The sequence below is a fragment of the Pinus tabuliformis genome, chromosome J, assembly GCF_031772625.1.
Source record: "Pinus tabuliformis cultivar Carrire ecotype Pingquan chromosome J, CPIR1, whole genome shotgun sequence".
NCBI classification, from domain to species: Eukaryota; Viridiplantae; Streptophyta; class Pinopsida; order Pinales; family Pinaceae; genus Pinus; species Pinus tabuliformis.
In genome coordinates, this window is record NC_142295.1 from 144220004 (window position 1) to 144243023 (window position 23020).

General features: G+C 37.2%; 1 pseudogene; it reads right to left on the bottom strand.

Moving 5' to 3' along the window:
* Positions 1-6528: 6528 nt before the first annotated feature.
* LOC149226047 (transcription termination factor MTERF4, chloroplastic-like) overlaps positions 6529-23020 on the bottom strand; it is an 80972-nt pseudogene continuing 64480 nt past the window's right edge.

A 23020-nucleotide genomic window follows, 5' to 3' on the forward strand; every position in this document is an offset into this window, starting at 1 on the left:
ATTTCTTTTAAATCAGTTCATTGAGATCTAACCATTCCTGATTTGACCAGTTCAGGTTTTAAATACTATGGATAAAACTTGCTATTTGTGGCCTTAACACTCAAGTGCGATAGAAAGAACCTACAAAAGTAGAATAATGTAATAATTAGCCCATGGAGATTGTCTGAGAAGATTCAATTTTGGAAGCAAGTACTACTACACTTTTGAAAATTTGGTTATAGGAAACCTATGAAGCTACAACAGGTTCAAGAGGTTTTCATATTGGCGTTAACCTAGATGATGGTGCATTTTCAAAAAAAAAATTAGATAAATCCATATCAAATTTATTTGTAATATTATTTGGACTATGTTGAACAAGATGTACAGGGTTTTTAGGGAAAAAAATATGGATCTCCCTTTTCCATCCAAGCATCCATTCCTCACAGTGGCTATTGTTTCCTTTCTATTCTTTTAATTTTCTCCTCGCTAGTAATATACTAGAGTTTAGTAGAAAATATTGAGCAAATCCCTCGAGGACACCTAAGCAACACATGTCACCTCTACACACCATTCTAGAGAACAAAAAGGAAACAACAAGATATTGATATTTAATATTACTTTATTACAACATATAGATGCAAGGGCAACAAACGTCCCATGAACTCTTACTCACAGGTCCATAGAAAAAACTATAAACATCCTTCAAATTTTTAGCAAAATAAGACAAAGTTCAAACATTGTATGTGTTTTTGTGTTCATCTATGTTAGAGATTGAAGAATGTGGAGCAAAGTTCTCTTCTCAATACTCTAAAACAATTAAATATATTACATAGGAATACATGATTTGGAGTGAGATTCAACTAGAACTTAACTAAACTGGACTTAACTCAAACTGACTATGACACTTGGATGGACAATTATGACACCTAGCACGTGGTTGGAATTAGTTTCTCCAACACTCCCCCTTAATTACAACCACAAAAATTTAAACTATGATGCATGCTAGTCTAAGTCTTAGTTAGGCTTACAATTTAGAAATAATTGACATCAACTAGATTCCCTTTTCTCTTTCTTTTCTTCTGGATCTTGTAGGCTTTGAATTTCTTCAACTTTTTATTTTCACTATAGGGTTCAAATTTGAGTTTCTAGTGTATCTCTTTCATTGTTCCAAGCTCTCCATGTTGGGTTGTGTCATATTCTTTCCACCACTAGCTCCCTTTCATTGCATCGATTACGCAGTGGGGGAATCACATGGGGTTTGAGGGGGGCGGTTACTCTATGGTGTCTAGGGTAGCGGGCCGGGGAAATTTTTTTTGGAGCCTATATTAGGTGGGCATACCTACCTATGGTTTTGTGCATGGATTTTCACACATGGTTTTGGGCGCGATGGTTTTCGGTCCATGGTATTGGATACTTCGGCATGAGTATATATGTATTGTAACACTGAAAGGAACATAATGAACAATCAATATGGTAATCTTGGTTTTGGGATCCGGGGAAAATCTCTGTGTATATTTGTTTTATGTGTTATTCTCTCGCTATTGTTTATTTTCTGTGTTTTAGAATTCGTATGTAGGTAATTCTTGTACGAGGTTAAAACCTACACTCCATACATTTCCTCTGCTTGTTGAAAAGTAAGCTTGTATGTGGACTACTACCACATGTTATATTTCGTAGTGTGATCTTCATCATCAATGTTTTGAATAGAAATTTGTTGCAACATAAGATGAGAAGAAAAAATTATCTCTTTAGGACTCCAATACATGAAGACTTCATGTACAACATCCATGTTGTCTTCAACATTCATTGTTGCAACTTATATGCAGACTTCATTAAAACATGGTTTTGAAAGCCATGTTTCAAAGAACTTTAATTCTTCTTCAAATTTTGTTACTTCTTCCTGGTTCTTGCTAACATATGCACATTCAATGTCAAGATTAAGCTTAAAAACATTTGCAGAACCAAATGAATTCTATTCTTTCTACTATGCAATGATATATTTCTTCTCTTTTGCTTCTTTCCATACCTCTATCGCTTTTTCTTCTTTAATAACTTTTGTTTCTTCAAAATGTTTTCTTCCACTTGGTTTTTAAACCCAAGTGGGATTCTCTCACCAAATAAAAATTTATCAATTATATGGTTAGGTTGAATCATTCATTCATCAGAAAACTGGTCTTCATCAAACTTAACATCAGCAAATTGAAATGTTGGATTCACCATAACACTAGTTTCGTGAATGGAAGCTTCACTATCATCAACAAGATTTATTCCTAGATTTACTAAATGGCCATCCACTTGTGGTTGTGAACAGTGGGATGCATAGGAATCTATGTGATATTTCTCTTCTTCTTCTACAAATTTTGTACATTCACCATCCACTTGTGGTTGAGGACAGTGGGATTCATAAGAATTGATGTGATCTTTTCCTGCTTCTTGTAACATACCATCATCATTATCATCCACTCTCAAGTGGGATTCACAAAATTCTTCATCTTGTTTTAGATATTTTGTTACAAATCCACCTTCATCTTCAACTTGAATAATTCCATTTACACCAAAATTCCTCTCAAGGGTATTCAAAGCCTCCTTGGCTGACTTTGCATATGCAATGAGGGAAGAATGTTGTCATCTACACTTTCCTTTATGCATTTCAATGTGAAGGTTTTATTTTTTCCTTTTTCCTTTCAGCACATTCAAATATAAATCTAACAACTCGTAGTGTTCCTTTCAATTTTTGGGCCTCTTGGCTTGTCCTTCTTGTTGAGCATTGGCTGAGTACACCTCAATAAACATATCGACATGCAAACATAGTGACTTCCTTGCAAATAAAAAAATTGCCTTGTGGTTAAACCTATACAAACTCATAAAATCATTCACTTAAGAAGGTACAACTTCTATGTTGCACAACTCCAAACGAATTCAACTGTCAACTTTGGCTATGAGAAAAATGGTTGTGAATGTGGCTCATGGTTCCCACATGAAGCTTCCCCACACTTCTGCTATGCACTAAACTTTTTTTTCTATTCTTTTGGGAAAGAATTTCAAAGAAACATTTTTTCTAATTAATTTTTTTTTAAATATGAGCACCTTCACAAATAAAATACCTTTTATATCATTATGAACAACAAACGCTTTTTCTTTTATGAAAAACTCCTCCTTAGAGAAAAAAAAAACCTTGAGTAAGCCATTTGAATCACATATATGTTCTTTACCTTATGAATACCTCATGATAAATATTTGTACTCTTTTTTGTTAACAAGGTCTTAAAAAAATCATTCTCAAAAGAATGCCTTACATCAAATAATTTGTGTTGTGATCCCTTGATTTTTTCGTGCTCCCAATGTAATTCTCCTTATGTATGAAGACCCACTTTTTATTAATACATTCTCATGATTGGCTTGTGCTCACAATAGCACTAGTGGAAATAGGCTAATGCGCTCTTTCTACTTTACATGTTTTTTTTTAATATGATGTCACACTTCTCGATATAGAGCAACTAAAAAATATTTCACTCCTTTCACACCTGTATGCACCGACACCTACAATAATTTGGAGGATTTTGCTGTTTTGTAATTTTGTTGTTTTTATTGCACCTTTCCTTTTTCAAAGATGAGAAAGTACAACTTCTTTCACAGGATCCTCTCAGCCTCAAGCTCCTCAAGCTCCTCACACACTCTGTTATTTCTCTGTGAGCACAAAAATTTTAAATGTTTCTCTTCTTCGAGACTTATGCAAGCTCGAGCCCTGATACCATGCCAAAGATTGAAGAATGTGGAGAGAATTTCTCTTCTCAATATTCCCAAGTAGTTAAATAGTTTACATAGGAGACATCAACAATACATGATTGGAGTAGGACTTAACTAGAACTAAACTGACTTTTACTGAACTCAAATTGACTATGGCACTTGGATGGATAGTTATGACACCTAACAGTTTGTTGGAATTAGTTTCTTCAACAATCTATTTATTTGATACTCTCATGTTATGGACATTTATGTGTATGTTCTTCTTGGAAAGGGTTTAACAACCTTGGTGAAAATTCCATGTAATAAAAGTTAATGAAAGGAAAAATAATAACCACGGTTGGGACAGTTATTCTAAGTTGAATGTTAGGAAATACATGCTTGTGTCGGTCTCCATTGGTTTATTAATGGCTAAGGAAATTCACATAGGAAATGGAAACGGAAAAATGGAATTTTTGGCACATTTATTTATGAAAATAATGACAATTAGGAGGAAATGGAGGTGAAATGTCACATGTTGAATGTGAGGAGCAAAATGAAGGAAAATAGTGTAAAATGAAGAAAATAGAGGCCTCGTTGATAAAAAGGATTATGAGGATTAGTGGGTACTTTCATTAGCTAAATTTTTGGAGTTCTTTGATTATTCTCTCTCCCTCACTCTTGGACACTTAGATTTTTCTTGGAGAACTCATGGAGGGTGTGGCATACTTGAAGTTTTGAAGAAAGAAGGAAAATTAAGTGTAGGAAAGCACAAGAGGACATCAGGATTAACAACTACAACGTGTTTGACTTGCAAGTACCGAGTAGCATGTATGTTTTCCTCACTAGTTTTGGTATGCATGCCATTTGCATGTGGTTTATTGGTCATGATGTGTTAATATCATGGAGGATTACCTAGATTAATAGTGGATTTTCCTAGCCTTTCCATTTCCTGGATACCATGGTGATTGTGCATTTATTTCCTTATTTTGTTTTGGTTGGTTCTCATGTTTCCTTAGCTTGGGTTGAGTTACTAGTTCCTAGAGCCTTGGTTGGACAAATTCTCTGGAGCCCTGGAACAATTTATGTTGAGTTACTAGTCTTGAAGCCTTGGTTGGAGAAATGCTTTGGAGCCCTGGGTGGGTTGAGTTACTATTTGTGGAGCCTTTGCCAAACAAATGCTCTAGAGGCCTAGGTTAGTTCAGTTACTAGTCCTAGAGCCTTGGTTGGACAAACACTCTAGAGCTTGTTATAAGCTTTGGGTTGAGTTACTAGTCCTGGAGCCTTGGATGGAAAAAATTCTTTGAAGCCCTTGAAGGCTTCAATAGAGACCAATCTGATGATGGTTTTGTGATGTCTGACCATGAGGTGCAATCATTGTTTGGTGGGTTGAGGTGGTTGGCCTTTAGAAGCCCTGGATGGTTTTGGATTGACGTGTTTTATGAGATGCCACATTCATGCTTGGAATATGGCACAGGGGTGAATGGTTGAAGATAGATTTGGCTCAACCATTCTACGATCGGGTGGAACGTGGTAGTCCCATCCCAAGTTTCAATTTTTCATCATCGATATGAGGTTATTCCTCCTTGTTTTTCTATGAGTATTATATTGGTTTATATGTGGATCATGTGGTTGTGATTTCCTTGGTATTTCTGTTGCTATAATGTTGGTTATGTGTATGTTTTATGACAATAGATGTGTCTGGATCTCATCATGTTATTACTTGTAAATGAATGAGAAATGTATCTATGACCTAATGGATGAAACTGCAGCTAATGTGTTGAGGCATCAATGCTTCTTAGCAATTCTCAGATGAGTATGAGACCCTTATGCTTAACTATGTTACCTACACCTATAATCTACATATTTTTTATATTGTTTGATGAAATGCTTGTGATGGCTAGTAGGGGTCCAATCAAGGGATTTTTCAATTATTTGCATTTGCATCATTGTTTCATTGTTATATTTTTGTTTTGAATGTGACATTCAATTCTAGGCAGTGACCTAGGCTCTGGGCCTGAAAAAGTGGCTCAAATCCTGAGGACGTTGGCACAACAATGAGAAAAATAGTCCTTGGATGTTGTCATGCCTTATCATGAGAGTGTCCAGAGCCTCATGGACACTGTCAGCCCCATAACATGGGAGCGTCCAAAGTTCAATAGGTCTAAAACCTCAGTGGGACCCAGGGGTTGGTTACCAAAAGTGTTGGGATGGTTCTCATGGGTCCTGTAGCTGATGTGGAAAGATTGTGTGATGCGTTTCCTTAGATTCAATTTCCTTAAGGTATCCTAGGAGGTTGAATCATATTATAGTAGCCTCTGGTCACATGTTTACCTCAGTTGGCCAGTTACTTGGTTAGATGTGGGAGGAGCATGTTACAAAGGGATATTGATAATTGATGGAGTGTACATATGACTAGGTTATTGATTTCCATATAAGTGGTCCAAATGCATAAAAAGTTTGTTATACTTTCTGCAACATTAATCATAAGTTTGACTCGTTAGTAGTTTCCACAGAAAGCATCAAAAAGAAATTTAACGAACCCCTCCATAACCTTGTCACCAAATTTGATTTCCATATTTAAAGATCTAACCCATTACATGAAACCCATGTGTACCACATAAAATAAAAACCTAATGTTTAATTAAAAGGGTGGTGCAGCAAAAAATTGAACAGAAGATTCTTATCACAACCATAACAATATGTTGGTAATCTTGACTTTGACCTGGTAAAACTCAAGATAAAATGTAACCTCACCTTCAGATAGTAATATGCACTAGATGGAGAATGTACATCTCTAAAATGACCCCTTTTAAATTTCTTCATGCTATTTAGTTTCCTTGTCATTGTCTTTTGAATTTTGAATTTTATTTTTTTTATCCTAATGGTCCACTGAAACTGAAAGATGGATCAATTTCATAAATTTCAATGTACTATACATCAATTATTTATACAAACCTCTTGTTACTACAACTTAGAAACCATGATAAGCTACATTTTGTTCTCGTTCTTTATAATTTCTGAAATCAAGGTTTGATTCTAGTTTCTAAGCTATAAGTGAAGTAAGTAGGAAAATCTACAAGGTCTTGTAATGGTTTGTGCATTTTATGTCTGAAATAACAAAAATGAGTGTCATAACATCCATGTTGAGGGTGAGAAACTAATGGTATGTGACTACCCTTTTTGTTATGTATTCCAACAAAAATCCCCATGATCTAAGAAGTTAAATCAATTTCAATACAAGATCTTGAGTAAGGACAACCTGCAAGATTTTCTCTAGAAGTTTACCAAAATCTTCAGGTCCTATCTTCATATATGAATTTAAGAAGTCTTGTTGCAATATCAATTTTGGCTTCAAATCAATACGAAGGATATTTTGGATACTAGAACATAATAGAAGCAAGTTCATCATGCTTTACACCAAAACTGAGGAGAATCTCCACATTTTGTTTCATTTGTTCCTCCAAACTAAAACCTAGAATGTATGGTTTATTCTCAGGAATTCTTTCTGTGACTTATTTTTGAAGCCTCAAGCTTATAACATAGTCCATAATTGTGTTAATAACCCTTGAAACTCGCATGGTCAAAACCTAAGGACACCATGTCATCATGGCTCGAATAGATCTATGGTCCATGTTGATGCTAACTAAGTATGACACTGAAGTGCTCATGGTATCTTCAAGCTTAAAGCCTAGTAGTTTAGGATAAATGTATATGAGTTGTGGGATGTCATTTTCCTTAACGTCTAGCCCTTAAAGGAACTTGACAATGGGTTGAAGGTTTATGCCAACACTAGAATGAAATACTTGTGGGTATCTTTGAAGCATGCACATATTTGTGAACAACCAACTTCTACAAATAGTCAAGAATAGGCATCATGTTCCTCTTCACACTACATCCTAGCATTAGAGGATACTCATTTATATCCTCAATGCTAAGGCCTAATTTCTACAAAAATTCAACCCTCTCTTTCATAACATCTATTGTAGTAGGAAGTGTTAACTCTTCAAGCTCCTTGGTATCTATTCCCAAATTCTTTAAGTAATCACAAATTATAACATTGGCATCATGGTTTTTACTGGAACTGTCGACAATACCCATTGAAAAGGTAAGAGGTGCCTCAGATGAAGTGGGCATTGTCCTTGTAATTTGAGATGCAAAATATGTTTCATTCAAAAACCAATCCTTATTTCAAATGCTACAATGACACCTCCTTTTCATAGAAATGAAGATTCTCTAGGCTTGGTTTGTCTCATGGAGACTAGGTTTAAAACTGGAATGCAAGGTGGTCTTGGTATGGAATAAACTACACAAATTAGGTTGTGTAACGAACCAATATGGGATTGTCATACCCTCTAATAGACCAATATTACCAGAAGGTAGGTTTATCTTGCATTAACATCTCCAGTAGTAAGATTTTCCTCCTCAACCTTCTAGTGGGTTCAATCCATGTTCTGGCGCACATTGTTTATAATAAAAAGAAAGAATGGTCCATGTAGAGAAACTTAAGAAATTTTCCAATTGCTTTAAAAAATAATTCAGAATTGGGGAATTACCTACACCCTTGATGAACTGTAGTTAAAAGAGGCTCAAACGTTCTAAAAACATTCAATCACAGAAGCATAGTTGTTTATGAGGGATTTTGGGTCAAATAACATAAACCCAATATCTAAATTGTGTTCAAAGGAAAAATCTAAAACTGATCACTGAACAATAGAGGTGATATAATAGTGAAATATTTACATGTGAAAGGGGTATGGAGATCACCTTTGATGCATTGGAGTCGAAGGCGACCAACTGCGCAGTTCTTTCGGTGGATAAATCAAAAATCTAATCGCAATATTTTGCCACGTGCTCAGAAGTTATTGGACAGAGGAAGATGAAAAAAAGCCCCTATGATTGGGTGAATTTTCCCAGCCAAAACCCATAATAGAAACACCTTTGGTGTAATTATATATATCCTCAAATTATAAAGGTTAAAAAAAAAGAAAAAGTATAAACATTTATAATTAATTGTCAAATTCTAATAGTGAAAAGAAGCAAAAATGTAAACATCTCTATCTATATATATATATATATATATATATATATATATATATATATATATATACACACACACACACAAACACCATCTCTCTCTCTCTCTCTCTCTCTCTCTCTCTCTCTCTCTCTCTCTCTCACTAGATATATACCTAGATATATACTTAGATTTTTGATTTTTTTATAAAGTAACACATAAGTTTTTAAGATAACAAGAAATTTAGTAATTACTTAAGGCCGGTAGGGGTACAATTGAAGATGACAAGGTGTTATGTCAAGGAACTCTGTGGTGGAAAGGCCACCATTCAAAACTCTGCAAGTAAAGACAAGGTGTTCTATTCAGGCACTCCATGGCATAAAGGTCATTGGTTTGAAACTCCATGGGAAAAATTCGAACCCTACTAGGTGATGGTGTGGCCCACTTCTAGTGTGATGCCCTAGTGATTTTGACTATTTATATTCCCTTGGGTCCTAACTACTTAAGCTTTTTAGGATTAACCTTGACTTGAGAATGATAGTCTACATGTAGTAGTCTCAAGCACAAGGTTTTATGGCCCATGGTTCTATGTGTTAATTTGATAGCTCAAGGACAAATTTCATCCTTTGGACAACCTTCCTCATCAAGAAATACCGCTCCTAGCCCTTGGAAGAATCTAATTTGGTTAAGAAAAACAATATTTTTAAGTTGAAAACCCACATGTGCACAAAAGTATAGGTTGATGTTGGCGGAAAAACTTCCCTAAGGTAAGGATTGATAACCTCAATAGATTGAATGAAGGTAGACTATCAACAAGAAGCTTACATTCAAGCAAGAAAACTAAAAAACTACTAAACTTGGGTTCAAGAGAGTTACCCGTAGGTACTACGTTTGATGTTGATCCTGTAGTGTCTAAACCCTATGCTTCCTCCAAAGTGATCAGACCTGCAACATAATTCAAAGAAGAATATACATAGCAAGTAGCTCAATGTGAATTCATAATAAACATGTTATATCATCAAGCATAAACATATAAATCATGATATATTAGACATGAAGCATAGAAAACATGATACCGTAAAATTTTAAGAAAAAGACAAAGCTTCTTTATTGATATGAGAAAATAGAAGTGGAGGAAGAATACAACCTGATCTGACCATGACACCAACAAAACCTTCCTCTGGATTTGTCTAGACCAAGCCTCAAAGTTCATGTCTCAAGCATGTACAAGGGATGTCATATAATGGAAGATGAACATCTCTGCAAGGAAACAAGGGTTTCCTATGACTAGGAGTGCAGGAGGCATAGGGAAAATCAAACTTGATCTAGGGACAAAAGGACTATTATGTTGATCTCGTATCTCCTTCTATGCTTTAGGCATCCCATGAAGTATATAAATACCACTAGAACTCAGTTGATCCAATTAGTCCACGGGCTCCTGTAGGTGGCCTTTCGGTGAAACCCGTAAACCCTGCCCAAGGAATAGGAAATATTTTTATTCTTTTCATATTTTAAATTATGTACGCGGGTTCTATATTATGGTACCCGTGTGTACACACATTTTTGTAAGGGCAGAGTCATGTATAAAATTGAAAATATTGTCTTTAAATAAATGATCAAGTTTGAATGGGAAAGGGCTACCCAAGGCTATATAAGAGCATCATAACTATACGAGTTTTGAATGATGTTATAACAATCAACTTTAAAGAAAAATTGGGCACCACTTGAAAGCATATAAATACATGACAATTCAACCTCATTTGGACACATCACTCACACATTCATTCTTCTTCTCTTGGAGGTTTCATCACACTCTTCTTTGGATTAGTTTGTATAGATCTGAAATTGCAGGGTCTGAGCACACACGTGTGAGGAGAAGAAATTAAACTAGAGCTGCAAGGTTGGATAGAGGAAAATTCAACTACAACCACTAGGCTAATAGGGTTCTCCTTGTGGTTGTAGGGCTACATCTGCACTATTTGTCACTAGTTCCTTGTGGCTGTGACCTAAAATATTGTTGATCATTTACTACAGACTTGGATTAGTTTTGGAGACTTTGACATTGATCATATTTTTCTATTGGGTTCATCTCTTAAATATTGTTTGGTTTGTTTTGATGGATAGTAAAAGGATTGACCTTGACTCTTAGTTGATGAATTGGAATGTTGTACTCTCTCTGGTGAACATTTTATGAGAATCTAATAAGAAGAATAATTTGAAAGGTTTTTCCCACTTGTGGGGTTTTCCCCCAATCTTTGACCAATCCTCGTGTCTCTTGTTATTTATCTTGATTGTCTTCTATTGTACATTACATTCATTTTTCTATCTAAAATCACTACATGTTATTGGATGATTGATTTGATTGCTACTTGAAGTTAATAATTGGGCTAAAAGTGATTGTAACAACATATATCAATGGAAAAATAGAATTGTATCAGAGTTAAAGTGAAGAAAATCCCAAGGAGACAAGGGATAAGAGTAATCATTCTTGAAAGAAGATAAAGGAGCCTATTTGATTTGATCAAAATGTCTACCTCTTACTTTGAGGAATATGAGAAGCTAGTGACTCATCAAACCTTTCATATTAGAACATGAGATTAAAAGTGATATCGGATGAAAATGATATTTTGGAACATGTGGAAGGAAAGGTTCATGCACCTTCAGAAATGATACCGCTCTTGCCAAATCCAAGTACAAGAAAGGTGATCTCAAAGCCAAGAAAATTCCCATTTATGGTTTGCAAGATCACTTACTTATTTATGTTGGTAGCTTGAAGAATTCTAAGGATATTTATGAAAAGTTGGTTGGGATGTATGACGTCAACAACTTGAATCACATCCTCTACTTTAAAAATCAACTCAAAGAGATGAAGATTAATATGGGGGAATCCATGAAATCCTATATCATGAGAGTATCCCACCCATGGGATCAATTGTAATTTTTTGGTGAACAAATATCTGATAGAGAGTTGGTGGTGGTGACTCTTCAAGGTCTTCCTCCTATTTGAGAAACCTTCATTACTACTCTAAGAAAGACTAAGTTTCTTCTGACATTTGATGAGCCCGTTGGTATATGCACTAAAGAGGAGACCAGGATAATTTCCAAAGAAAGGATTAAAATGCATGAATAAGGAGATCCCTCTAAATTCATTGTTCAAGAAAAAGAAGAGGAAAGGAAGAGGAAAATGATATGGTTAAAGAAGGCCTCCCCCTAAATCAAAGGAATCGAAGAGAACAGGAACTAGAATTGAATTCTCTAACTACCACAAGCATGGCCATTATACTCAAGAATGCCCAAAAAAGAGAGATGATTCAAGATCCAACTATAACAATAATCAAGAATTCAACAACAACAAGTTCAATGATCGAAGAATGGGAGATGATTGAAGAACAATATATGATAGAAGAAGAATGGACGATAGAAGAAGGGGAGATACTATGGATGATCAAGAAGGAGGTCATCATCCTCAAAAGAGGTCAAGGAACTCTAGGTATAAAAATAATGCAACTACTAGTCAATCTGAAAATATTCATATTTAGGGTCTTTCTAGATATTCGAATCCAGATTTGTATGATAACTAGTTAGTAGATAGTGGGGCTTCTAGAAATTTCTCTACATATGGGGAAGTCCTCTCAAATCTGATTAAGAGGAAGTCAAATTTGAAAATAATCCTTGCAGACAATACTACTCATCTTGTGAAGGCTTTTGGTTCCATCAAATTTTGCTTGGACTTTGGTGAATTCGTTCTTCTTCATGATGTTATGTATGTTCCGGGACTAAATAAGAACTTGGTATCAATATTTTCCTTGGAATAAAAATGCATGAGATTAGATTACATAAAAGGAAGAGTCCTCACATGGGCTAGGGAATCCCATATGAGGGATGAGTTTACCTTGGTATCTATAAGTGAAGGACTCTATAGAGTAAATGGAAGACCTATGTTGGCAATCGTCCATGAAATCAATCATCAAAGTGAGATATAGCACCAACGATTGACACACCTACATTATGAAGCCCTACAAAAATTGAAGAACTTGGCTTCTGGGACACCTAATGTTAAATCTAGTCATGATGGAGTATGCATGGGACGTGCTAGTGGAAAGAAGATAAGGGGCTATTCCCCTATATAAATAACAAGATTGATGGTATTATTCAACTTATTCATAATGACCTCTATGGATCCATGCTAGTGCACTATCATGGTGGCCATCTCTACTACACAATATGTATTTATGACTTCTCCAGGAAGACGTAGATATAGTACCTGAAGCATCAGGATGAGGCTTTCGATATGCTCAAGGACTTCAAGGCACTAATAGAAAATCAAACAAGGAAGAAGACTAAGGTCTTCAGGTCTGAAAATGGTGGAGAGTATATGTGAAATGAGTTCGTTTAAAGCAGGCTAGAATAAAGAAGGAAACTATTGTACCTCATAATCTTGACAAAAATGGTGTGGCTAAAAGAAATAACAGGTCCATCGTGGAAGTTGTCTAAGCTATGCTACATGATCAAAAGCTGTCAAATTTCCTTTGGGGAGAAGCTACAAATACAACGATCTATGTTCAAAACATGGTTCCTCATCAATATTTGGATAACAAGATCCTCAAAGACGTATTCACAGGTGTGAAGTGTGACATTGAACATCTCAAGATATTTGGTTGCCGCATATATTTCCATGTGCCAAAGGACAAAAGGAACAAGCTGGAAGCCACCAGAAAGAAAGGTACATTTGTTCGACATTGTGAAAATTCTAAAGCACTTAGAATATATATATATCTATCCTTATGAGTATTGTGTTTAGCAAGGATGTAAATTTCAATGAAAATGTTTCCCTTGGAAAAGCAGGGGACCTTCCTCCACCTCCTCCTGTTAAGAGGAGAGATGATGACATGGACCTACTAGAAGGTCATTTTATGTAAAAATCTGAGAAGGACATTGTTGATGATCCCATGGAGCATATAGACCCCTTGGATACTCCGCCAAGTGACCCCCATACCAGGAAGAGACCAATGATTTGTGAAATAATAAAAGATGGTGAGAGATATTCTTGTACCAAAGGGACCTTTAGAGAAAGTAAGAAGCCATGATGGTACCATGGTTTCATTCAAACAATGAGCATTATCATCCAGGATGAATCTCCCATATTTGAAGAAGTTGTGAAATAAAATGTTTGGAAGGAAGCCATGGCCGAAGAATATGATTTGATTATGAAGAATGATGTATGGGATGTTGTTTCAAGAAATAAAGGATAGTTTCTCATAACTTCAAAATGGTTGTACAAGATCAATCATGGAGCCAATGGAAACATTGAGAACTACAAAGAAATGGTCATGTCTTGAGGTTTCCCCCAAAAAGTGTAAGAATACTATGATTATATGTTTTCTCCCATTTCCCGTTACATTACCATTAGATAAATTGTTTCCCTTGCTACTAGCCAATGATGGATCCTTCACCAGATGGATGTAAAGACAAAATTTCTTCATGGCATAATACAGGAGGAAGTATATGTTGAGCTACCTTAGGGATTTTAAGTGAAGGTAAGGAAGACTCATGTTTATAGGTTGAAGAAAGAATTGTACATTTTCAAGGAAACCCCTAGAGCCTGGTATGCCCACATTGATAGTTACCTGGAGAAGCTTGGATTCACAAGAAGCAGTGTTGAGACAAACCTCTACTTCAAAGTGGTCCAAGATATGCCTTTAATTTTTGTTTTATATTTTTATGATCTATTCTTAATTGGTAGTGAGCCCCTGATACTTGAATGTAAGAGGGAATTGGCCTTTGATTTCGAGATGATGGATCTTGGTTCGACGCATTACTTCCTAGGACTAAAGGTGTGGAAAATACCTAGAGTGATTTTTATTTCTCAAGGGAATTATGTCATGATTCTCTTGGAAATATTTGGAATGATAGAATGAAAGTCCCTGGATACACCAAAAAAGATAAAATTCAAGAATTTGTGTGAAGATGTTGTTGGACCTAACTTGGCAAATCATTTTGAGTACCAATAGTTGATTGGGGTATTGATGTTCCTTGTGAACACCTGTCTAGACATATGCTTTGTAGTGAACAATTTGAGTCAATTCATGTCTTAACCCCTCCATGCACACTATAGTACTTCCAAGCATGTACTGTGATATTTTATTAGTGATCCAAATTGGATCCATAATGAACTGTCAAAGAACCATGACTGTATGAGGTCAGGACAAACATTAAAAAATTCAAAATAATGATAAAAAAACACCGTGAACCAGTGGCAATGGCAGCCAGCATGGAACGACAAGGACCTAGGTCAAAGCGCACTGACCGAGGCCCATGGAGACTGCACAGGAGGCCGAATTAGCCCCTGGGAGGCCAGGATCGGGAAACGGAGGTGGATTTTGATACGCGATTAGCGCTTAGCGCTAATCACACATCACTGGGTGAAAAGGCTTGAAATGGGGAAGCCCGGAGCACTCGATCGCATGGAGAGCTGGAGAATCATGGGAAAAGGTGAAAAAGAGCTAAAGGAAAAAGGTGGGACCCACTCTGAAACTGGTGGTATTGATCGGGGGCTCCTTGAACGGTAAGCAGTTTTGGATGGAAGCAGAGCGATCCCACTCAGCGATCGATGCGTGGCAAGTGGAGGAGAGAGAAAACAGCCACTCATTGCGTGCTAACGGTCGAGCAAGTCAATGGAGCGAAATGAGCGAACGACGTTGGATATAGGGGATCTAAATCAGATAGTTAATATTGCACCCGATGACCAGACTGGATTTAACGAAGGAATAAGCCACATTTTTAAAGGATTTGAGGTCTGTTTTGATCGCCGCGGTGGAGGAAGACTCATTCCATGATGTAATTGAAGAATTGAACAAACGAAGTACATTGGTGCGTTATAGGAGGACATGTGGCCACTCCCTGTGAGCCTGATGATGACGCCGAACAGGGAACTCCAAGTGCAGCTGCAGAAGGTGATTCGACAGAGGTGGAAGTGGAACTAAACAGACATGGAAACGAATGGCCTTAAAGCGATGGATAGAGATAGAGACAGAGAGGATGGACAAAGAACCCTGAGAGGAGGACAGAAAACAGAGAAGAAAATATGATAGTGAAGCAAAAGTAGAATGGAAGACAGAGGGCCAAGTTGACCAAAGGCAACATAGAGCATCCAAGAGCTTGAGAGATTCAGGCCATCCCAGAGAGGATCTGTCTAGACTGAGCACCACATTAGGGTCTCTCCATTGTAGACCAGAAGGTCATAAAGCTAGTAAGGAAAAGCGTCTTTGTACTCTAGTGGCTTGGGGCATGCAAGAACCACCCTTCCAAGTGAATTTCCATTTCAGGAGACTCACATTAAGCTCCTGCATTGTAATTATCTTATTAAGACATAATAAAATAAGGCCACCACTAAGAGCTAGACCAAAGATGTAGCCCTGGAGGATAGGGTGAACTCCTTATTAATTTCTTGTGTTGTTGTATTTGCTTACTGTATTTCTCTGTTGTCTTTCAATTTCAAGTGTCTGTGTATTTCTAATCTGATCGATCTGTTGCTTAAATAACATAGACACACACACCAGAACATGAGTCTTTAATACCTTTATTCAATAAATATTTAACTGGGGTCACTCATAGGGTGATTATCAGATCAAGTGGTATCAGAGCTTTAGGTTGTAAGGTTAGACAAGCTTATGTTGGTTTAGCTGTTGAATGCTCAATAGATCAAAGCTCAAATTAGGAGATGGAGAGTTGGTGGAAACTAATCATGAAATTGGGAGAGTCTATCCTTGGAAGACAATGTCAGAGGAACGTTCTGTGGGGCCAGACCCTCAATTCATAGAAATTTTCCTAGTTATAAAGTCTATGGTAAAAGAAATGTATAGGTACTTTAGAAAGCATAAGGTTGAAGATTCATTAGGTTCTAAACAAGATAAAGAAGAAGATGAGTCTGATTTTCATGACCACTCCAATGGAAAAGGGAAAGAGGAAAGCTTTCTCACACCTCCTAATAGCCCTGTGCATAATAAGAAAGCATATTTGATCAAGCTAGATGTTAAATTTGATTTGCCTATATATAATGGGGAGATAAATGTTGAAAAGTTGGACAATTGGATTAGACAAATTGATGTGTATTGCAGAGTAAAGAACATAGACTTAGACAAGGGTAAGATTCAGCTGGCAAGCCTACATCTAGGAGGCATTGCCTTAGTTTGGTTGGAAGGCAGATACCAAGCTGATATGAAATGACATGGTAAGACCATCTCTGTCTAGAGTGAATTTGTTTCTGCAATCAAGAAGTAGTTCTATCCATTGGCCTACATGCAATAAGCCATGATGAGTTGGCAAACTCTTCGGCAATTGAAAGGGCAAAGTGTGCAAGGGTATACTCAAGAATTTAGAAAGAGAGCATTGATGTTGTGTATTTGATTAGACTCACCAAATACTCTTTTGAAGTACATTGGTTGTCTACGCAACTACATGAGTCATACCATCCTCATGTTTAATCTCACTAGAATAGATGAGATATCTATACAAGCTACTCATCTAGAAGCTAGAGGAAAGAATGGAAATCCGGAAGTTGGGGGACCATCCCACCCCACTGCAAGTAAGAGCAACGAGAAAAGAAAACAGAAGTGGAAGGAAAGGAAGGCTAACACTGCACAAAAAAGAAAAGCTTCATGCACTCACTGTAAAAAGGATGGGCATGATGATGAGCATTGTTGGATTCTGCATCTAGAGCTAAGACCTAAGAAGTCCAAGGGCAAGGAGAAGAAAACTGCTGCAGCTATTCAGAAAGATTTGGGGTCAGAGTCAGGAGATGAAACAACTATTGCAGCCACAAGTATAAAAGGCAAGAATTCTGAAGCATCTACTAGTAATTCTGCTCAATTTGTTATTAATAAAGAAAATGAGAGAAAAAGACATGAGCTCTTCCATATTTGAGTTATTTCCAAAAATCAAAAGATTGATACTTTGTTTGATAGTGGCTCACAAGTAAATTTGATTTCTGAAGCAATTGTAAAGAAATTTGGATTAGCAAATACACCTCACAAGAAACCATACCCATTAGGATGGTTGGATGATAAAGCATAACTGCAAGTGACTAGAGAGTACAAACTCAAGTTTTCTTTTGGGTCGGCATTTGTAGATGAGGTTGAGTGAGACATAATTCCTTTGGATATATGTGGAATTGTTTTAGGAAGCCCTTACTTGTATGATAGAAAGGCTATTTTCTATAGAGTTGACAACAAGTATCTGCTTGTTAAAGATGGAATCGAATACTTTGTAAGAGCTCACAAGCTCAAGAATAATTATACTCTCATAAACTCAGGGAAGATGAAAAGAATGATAAATTCATGCAAACAATTCTTACTGATGGTTGTAAAGGAAAAGAAACCTGATAAAAACCAATGTATTTGAGGGTTGTAGTGCTGAACAATAGGCTGATATAGAAAAGGTTGTTTCAGAGTATGATGTATTATTTCAAGAACCTAAAGGTATGCCACCCAAAAAGGGAATAGTACATGATATTATTTTGTAGCAAGATGTTCCATTGCCTAACATTGGGATGTACAGGTTGTCTGCTTTAGAGAATATTGAATCAAGAAGCAGGTGCAGGAGTTGCTTGAGAAAGTGTTCATCGGGCCTAGCACATCACCATGTGGGTCACCAATCGTTTTGGTGAGAAAGAAAGATGGCTCATGGAGAATGTGCATTGACTACCGAGCACTAAATAAGATAAAAATAAAAAATCGTTATCCCCTTCCTCGCATAGATGATCTTTTAGATCAATTGAAGGAAGTTGTTTATTTCACAAAGCTAGATTTGCACAGTGGATACCATCAGGTCAGGTTTGAAGAGCAAGATGCATGGAAGACTGCTTTCAAAACAAAGTAGGGATTGTATGAATGGCTAGTTATGCCTTTTGGCTTGACCAATGCTCCTACTACTTTCATGAGGTTAATGAATGATGTACTTAGACCTTTTCTTGATAATTTTGTTATTGTGTATCTGGATGACATTCTGATTTTTAGTAAAACGTGAGAAGAACATTTTAAGCATTTTAAGCAGACATTAGATGTTTTTAAAAGAGAAAAACTTTATGTTAAACTCTCAAAATGTGAATTTGGAAAAATATCTCTAAACTACTTAGGTCATATAGTAGGGGGAGGTGAATTGAAAATAGATCCCTCTAAAGTGGTAGTCATTGTAAACTAGCCTAAACCCAAGTCTGCTACAGAAGTAAGAAGCTTCTTAGCAGTAGCACAATATTAGAGGAAGTTCATTTCTAAATTTTCCTCAATTGTAGCCCCCTTACATGCTTTAACAGGATTGAATAAGGTGTTTCAATGGGGAGGCAAACATCAGAAAGTCTTCGACACCTTGAAAGAAAAGATTAGTACAACACCTGTACTAGCACTACCAGATCTACAAAGACCATTTGAGATCCAAATTGATGCCAATGACTATGCCATGGGAGCAGTGTTGACACAGCACAGTAAACCCATATGTTATCATTCTGAGACTTTTAAACTTGCAGTAGTTAACTATCCTACAAATGATAAAGAATTGTATGCATTAGTTCATAGTGTGAAAAAGTGGAAACATTAGTTAATGGGCAAAGAGACAGTAATACATACTGATCATCAACCACTTCAATATCTACACTCCCAAACTAAGTTGCAACAATCAAGACATTACAGATGTATGGGTTTTCTACAACAGTTTCATTTAGTCAAATGGCATACATAACAAAGTTGCAGACATGCTATCTAGACCCATTATAAGTGCATCTACCATACTTAAGCATAATTTTGTACTACATGAAAGTTACATTGAACAATATGCTCAGGATATGGACTTTAAAGATGTATATGCAACTTTGAGTCAAGGCAAAAGAGTAGAAGAATTGGACTATCATGTGAAGGACTGACACATAACATTGTGGGAAACTCTACATTCCACAAACTGAGAGGATAAAGATAATTAGGGAAGCACACACTTCTCTAATATCAGGTCACTTTGGGGTAAGTAAAATAGTTGCACAGCTGCAAAGATTTTGTTATTGGCCAAAAATGAATGAGGCAGTTTCTAGATATGTAAGAGGGTGTGCTATGTGTGCTAAAAGCAAGCCCAACAACAGAAAACTAGGCTTGTACACTCCATTGCCAGTTCCTTCTCACCCTTGGGAAAGTGTTTCCATGGATTTTGTTGGAGGACTGCCTAAATCTAGGAAAGATCATGATTATTTATATGTTGTTGTGGATAGGTTCAGTAAAATGTGTATTTTAATACCTTGTAATAAACAGATTACAGCTGAACAGACTGCAAAATTGTTCTTTGAACATGTATGGGTTCATTTTGGATTACCCACTTCTATTGTATCTTATCGAGACACCCGATTTGTGGGGAAGTTTTGGTTTAGTCTGTGGGAATTGATGGACACCAAACTAAAGAAAAGCACAGCTTTTCATCCACAATCAAATGGCCATACAGAAGTAGTTAACAAGATAGTGATCCAGTTATTGAGAGGATATCGCACTAAACATCCTAAGCTTTGGGATGAACACTTGTGTTATGTGTAGCATGCTTACAACAGAGCAAAACACTCTTCTACATAGAGATCTCCTTTTGAGACCAGTTTTGGTTTCACGCCAAGGTTTCCTTTGGATTTTGTCTTTGGTAAAGATACCATGGTTGATGGACACAGTGATGTGGACAAGGAAACTAGGTTCATTGAACAAATCTAGGAGATCCACCAGGTAGTACAGGAACAACTAGAAAAGAGCCAACCCAAGTACAAGGCTAGGCATGAAAAGCATCGGATGGAGCATATTTTTCAAGTTGGTGACCAAGTCTGGCTGTATATCAGCAAAGATAGAATGCAAGGTGGAGGTAAAAAGCTAAAGCCTCTTAGATATGGACCCTTTAGGATACTTGAGAAGATTGGTGGAAATGATTTTTGCCTTGATTTACCAGGTTACATGCACATCTACTCAGTCGTAAATGCCAATTGCTTGAGATTGTTTGAACCTTCAATGATTGAGGACCCTGAAGAGCAGAGTCAATTGCCTTCTATTGATGAACTGCTACCTGAATATCTTAATGAATTACAAGAAGACATAGTGCTGGACAAGAAGGTAAGGACAATGCGCAAGGGAGATGTTGAGTACCTCAGAATTGGGCTCAAAGGTTCAAAGCCAAGCAGTGCAGAGTGGATTGAGATTGGACAAGTGAGAAAGTAATACCCTCATTTAGTCGATGCTTAAAAACCTACTTTTGGTGGTCCAAAAGATTTTTCAGTGGGAAGGCCATGATCCAAATTGGATCCATAAAGAACTATCAAAGAACCATGACTGTATTAGGTCGGGACAAACATTAAAGAATTCAAAACAGCGATCAAAAAACACCCTGAACTAGTGGCAATGGTAGGCAGTGTGGAACGACGAGGACCTTAGTCAAAGTGCACTGCCCGAGGCCCATGGAGACTGTGCGGGGGGGCGAATTAGCCCCTGGGAGGCCCAGATCGGGAAATGGAGGTGGATTTTGATGCGCGATTACTGATTGCTGGGCGAAAAGGCTTGAAATGGGGAAGCCCCGAGCACTCGGTCGCTTGGAGAGTTGGAGAACTACGAGAAAAGGTGGAAAAGAGCTAAAGGACAAACGTGGGACCCTCTCTGAAACTAATGGTATTGATCAGGGGCTCCTTGAATGGTAAGCAGTTTTGGATGGAAGCGGAACGATCCCACTCAGCGATCGATGCGTGGCAAGCAGAGGAGAGAGAAAACCGCTGCTCATCACACGCTAACAATCGAGCAAGTCAAGCGTGCAAAATGAGCGAATGGCATTGGATCTGGGGGATCTAGATCGGATGATTGATATTGCACTCGATGACAAGAATGGATTTAATGAGGGAATAAGCCGCGGTTTAGAAGGATTTGAGGTCCGTTTTGATCACCACGGTGGAGGAAGACTCATTCCACAACGTAACTAAAGAATTGAATCGACGAAGCAGGCTGGCACATTACAGGAGGACATGTGGCCACTCCCTGTGAGCCTGATGATGACGCCAAACAAGGAACTCCAAGCGCAGTTGCAGAAGGTGATTCGACGATGGTGGAAGAGGAACTGAACAGATATGGGAACGAATGGCCTTAAAGCCATGGACAAAGAAAGAGATAGAGAGGAGGGAGAGAGAACCCCGAGAGGAAGACAGAAAATAGAGCAGCAAAGAAGACAGTGAAGCAAAAGTAGAATGGAAGATAGAGGGCCGAGCTGACCAAAGGCAACATCAAGCATCCGAGAGCTTGAGATATTCAAGCCATCCCAGAGAGGATATGTCCAGACTGAGCACCACATTGGGGTCTCTCCATTATATACCAGAAGGTCACAGAGCTGGTAAGGAAAAGAGTTTGTGTACTCTAGTGGCTTGGGGCATCCAAGAACTACCCTGCCAAGTAAATTTCCATTTCAGGAGACTCACATTAAGCTCCTGCATTATAATTCTTTGCTTAACACACAATAAAATAAGGCCACCACTGAGAGCTGGACCGGAGATGTAGCCCTGGAGGATAGAGTGAACTCCTTATTAATTTCTTGTGTTCTTGGATTTGTTTACTGTATTTCTCTACTGTGTTTCCATTTCAGGTGTTTGTGTATTTGCAATCTGATCGATTTGTTGCTTAAATAACATAGACACACACACCAGCACATGAGTCTGTAATACCTTTATTCAATAAATCTTTAACTGAGGTCACTCATAGGGTGATTATCAGATCAATTAGGAAGATTAACCTTGGTTTGAGATACAGTACCGAAGATGTATGACTTCACGAGTACACTGATGTTGACTAAACAAAAAATTCTATTAACTGGAAAAGCACATCAAGGTGTTGCTTTATTTTTTGTTCTACCATTATATCTTAGATGAGAAAGAAACAAAAGTGTGTAGGTTTTAGAATGATCAAGGAAGAATTATTACCACTAGCATGGCTAGTCATGTGGTAGTTTAGTTGAAGAAGCTCTTTGGGGAGTTGTTTGAGTAGGTCCTTGATACGACCATGATATACTCGGACAAAAACTGTGGGATCTGATTAGAAGATAATCCCATACTCCATGATAATTCCAAACATATTCAGATCATATATCATTATATACAATAAATTGTGTATAGAGGAGCAATGAGGCTCCATTGTATTTCGACTAATGAGAAGATAAGATATATAATCGCCAAGGCTTTTCTAAAAGGGAAGTTCTTTGTCTTCAAAGAGCAGCTTGGAGTAATGGATGTGACCCTCTTGGGTGAGGGTCTTGTCCAATCAAG